The sequence below is a fragment of the Ovis canadensis genome, chromosome 9 (genome assembly GCF_042477335.2).
Source record: "Ovis canadensis isolate MfBH-ARS-UI-01 breed Bighorn chromosome 9, ARS-UI_OviCan_v2, whole genome shotgun sequence".
Classification (NCBI taxonomy): Eukaryota; Metazoa; Chordata; class Mammalia; order Artiodactyla; family Bovidae; genus Ovis; species Ovis canadensis.
Genome location: NC_091253.1, coordinates 71,168,905 through 71,172,823, shown reverse-complemented (window position 1 = coordinate 71,172,823; position 3,919 = coordinate 71,168,905). Strand labels below are relative to the sequence as shown.

The following is a 3,919-nucleotide window of genomic DNA, read 5'->3' as shown; positions in this document are numbered from 1 at the left end:
CACAATAAAATAAGTTATACTTGTACACTTGAAGCAGAAAGAAACTGGAAAGTCTCAGCAAAGAAATAGTTAACATAAATAAAACCAAATGGAAGTTTAGGAGCTGAAAATTTCAAGAACCAAAATAAATAACTGAATAGATGAACTCAAGAGTAGAATGAAAGAGATAAAGACAACAATCACTAAATTGGAAGACAGAAATGACCCAATCTGGAAAAAAAGAAAAGAGAGAGAGAAAATAGACTGAAAAAATTAACAGAGTCTGAAGAACTGTGGGACTATAACAAAAGATGTAACATTTATGTCATCAGAGACTCGGAAGAAAAGGAGAAAAAGGGCAGGGCTAAAAATAATTCAAATAAATAATGGCTGAAAATTGCCCAAATATGGCAGACATAAATTTACAAACTCAAGAAGCTAAGTGAATCTTAGGGAAACCCAAAGGAACCCAAAGGAACTAGTGAACCAAAGGATGCTGGTCCTGGAGCGGACGGAGGGAAGAGAGGAGGAAAGCAGGATGACTTTGCCTGGTGGAAACGAATGCAGAAGGGGAAGGTGCCCTGGGACGACAAGGATCTCCACAGTCTGGCTGTGCTGGGGGCAGGTGTCACTGCAGGATTTCTCTACTTCTATTTCCGAGATCCTGGGAAGGAAATCACTTGGAAGCACTTCGTGCAGTATCACCTGGCGAGGCGTCTGGTGGATCGGCTGGAAGTGGTGAATAAGCAATTCATGCATGTTATTCCTGCCCCTGGGACATCACTCGAGAAGTATGCATGGTTCAGCATTGGCAGTGTGGACAACTTCGAGCGCAACCTGGAGACCGCCCAATGGGAGCTAGGCATCAAGCCCCCCAACCAGACAGCCATGGTCTACACCACCGAGAGTGATGGGACTTTCTTGCGAAGCCTGGTGCCCACCCTTCTCCTGATTGGCATCTTCCTCTATGCCATGAGGAGAGGTCCGATGGGGGCTGGGCGTGGTGGGTGAGGAGGGGGCCTCTTTGGCATTGGTGAGACAATAACCAAGATCATCAAGGATGCCATCGGTGTGCGGTTTGCAGACGTGGCTGGTTGCGAAGAAGCCACGCTGGAGATCATGGAGTTTGTGAATTTCCTGAAGAACCCCAAATAGTACCAGGACCTTGGGGCCAAAATTCCAAAGAGAGTCCTGCTCACAGGTCCTCCCGGTACCGGCAAGACGCTTCTCGCCAAGGCAACCGCAAGGGAGGCTAGTGTGCCCTTCATCACTGTGAATGGGTCTGAGTTCCTGGAGATGTTTGTTGGTGTTGGCCCAGCTCAGGTTTGTGACATGTTTGCAATGGCCTGGAAAAACGCTTCCTGTATCTTGTTTGTGGACAAGATTGATGCAATTGGCCGGAAGCATGACCACGGGCACTTCAGAGGCCAGAGTGAGCAGGAGAACACCCTGAACCAGCTGCTCGTGGAGATGGACAGATTCAACTCTACCACAACCGCCCCGACGTCCTTGACCCAGCCCTGATGCAGCCGGGCTGCTTCGACCATCAGATTTACATTGGCCCCCCAGACATCAAAGGCAGGTCGTCTATCTTCAGGGTCCACCTGCAACTGCTCAAGTTGGACAAGAGCCTCAGCAAGGATGCCCTGGAGAAGAATCTTGCGGCCCTCACTCCAGGCTTCACAGGTGCTGATATTTCTAATGTTTGCAACGAAGCCACCCTGATCGCCGCCCACCACCTAAACCCCTCTGTTGGGAAGCACTTTGAGCAGGCCATTGAGAGGGTCATTGGAGGCCTTGAGAAGACACAGGTCCTGCAGCCTGGCGAGAAGATGACCGGGGCCAACCACGAGGCTGGCCATGTGGTGGTGGGCAGGTTCCTGGAACACGCAGACCCCCTGCTCAAGGTGTCCATCGTCCCCTGGGGCAAGGGGCTCGGCTATGCCCAGTGCCTGCCCAGGGAGCAGTACCTGTACACACGGGAGCAGCTCTTTGACCTCATGTGTGCCATGCTGGGCGGCCGTGTGGCTGAGCAGCTGTTCTTCAGGAAGGTCACCACGGGGGCCCAGGACGACCTGAGGAAGGTCACCCAGAGCACCTATACCCAGATCGTGCAGTTCAGGATGAGCGAGAAGCTGGGCCAGGTCGTCCTTCGATCTCCCACGGCTAGGCGAGGCGCTGGTGGAGAAGCCGTTCAGCTAGGCCAGGGCCCAGCTCATAGATGAGGAGGTGCGGCGACTCATGGGCTCCGCGCATGCGCGCACCCTGGACCTGCTCACATGCTGCCGTGAGCAGGTGGACACGGTGGGCAGGCGGCTGCTGGAGAAGGAGGTGCTGGAGCAGGCCAACAAGGTGGAGCTGCTCGGGCTGTGGCCGTTTGCCGAGATCACCTACGAGGAGCTCGTGGAAGGCATGGGTGGTCTGGAGGAGGACACGGCCAGGGCCGTGGCCACGGCCTCGGCCAGACCCCGAGGGTCTGCAGGGCTGGCGTGGGGGGCCCGCTGCAGGAGAGCCCAGCCTAGCGCCTCCGCCTGGAGAGCAGCCTCCAGGACCCCCAGGAAGCAAATTAAAGCACATGTAACCGGAAGCAATGGCACCCCACTCCAGTATTCTTGCCTGGAAAATCCCACGGACTGAGGAGCCTGGCGGGCTAACAGTCGCTAAGAGTTGGACACGACTGAGCGACTTCACTTTCACTTTTCACTTTCATGCATTGGAGAAGGAAATGGAAACCCACTCCAGTGTCCTTGCCTGGAGAATCCCAGGGACGGGGGAGCCTGGTGGGCTGCCATCTATGGGGTCCCATGGAGTCAGACACGACTGAAGTGACTACTTAGCTTAGCAAGTGAATCTTAAATAGGATGAATCCCAATAAATTCATATCAAGACACATCAGAATCAAGTTTTTGAAAACTAAAAACAAAGAATAAATTTTACAAGCAATGACAGAGAAATACCTTACCAATAACTGGAAGGGGAGCAAATTTCTCATCAGAAGTCCTGAAGACCTAATAGAAGTAACCAAAAGTTGCTCAATGGATGAATTAAAAGAACTTCCTTGACAGTATCCTATACTCAATGAAAAGTCCACTCTGGAAAATAGTTTCTTTTTTTTGGAAAATAGTTTCTTAAAGAATAAAATATGTAACTATAAAATAACACAGCTGTTGTATTCCTTAGCACTTATACCCTCAAACTGAAAACTATGTCCACCCAAACACCTGTACTCAAATTTCACAGCAGACTCATCTGTCATAGACTAGAATTAGAAACACCCCAGATATTCTTCAGTGATTGACAGCTAAACCACAGCACATTGATGCTGTGGAATACTATACAACAATTAAAAAGGAATAAAATATTGACACATACAATGACCTGGATATATCTTCTGAGAAGTGTGCTGAGTGAAAAAGGCCAGTCTCAAAAGGCTATCTACTAAATGTTTGCACGTATGTGTCATTCACAATATAAACTATTACAGAAATGGACAGCAGATTAACGTCTGCTAGGAGTTTAGAAGCTGGTAGGGTTGGAGGGAATGGATGGGGCTACAGCATGGCAGCACAGGAGACAGAATTGGTGACAGAAACGTTCTGTGTCTTCACTGTATCACTATCAATATGAATATCTTGGTTGTGATAACATACTACAATTTTGCAAGACGTTAACCACAGAGGAAAACTAGGTGATGGGTCCATTAACCTCATTGAATTATTTCTTAGAAATACATGTGAATCAACTCAAAATAGTTTAATTTTAAAGATTAATCTGATAGGCTAAGATTCTCATTCAGATGACTTTTCCTGTTTTTTCCTAATACATTTTACAGTTAGCAAGTCAATGAACACTTCACATAGGGGCCTGGCAGACAGCGGTTGTGGATAAGTACAAGTTAGAGTAGGAGGGAAAAAAGACGAAAATAAGGAGCCGAGTGACA

The 3,919-nt window shown here is 48.9% G+C and overlaps 1 pseudogene; it reads left to right on the top strand.

Annotated features, from left to right (window-relative positions):
* The first annotated feature begins 447 nt into the window (after nucleotides 1-447).
* Nucleotides 448-2,616, top strand: LOC138445872 (mitochondrial inner membrane m-AAA protease component AFG3L1 pseudogene; annotated as a pseudogene).
* Nucleotides 2,617-3,919: the final 1,303 nt, after the last annotated feature.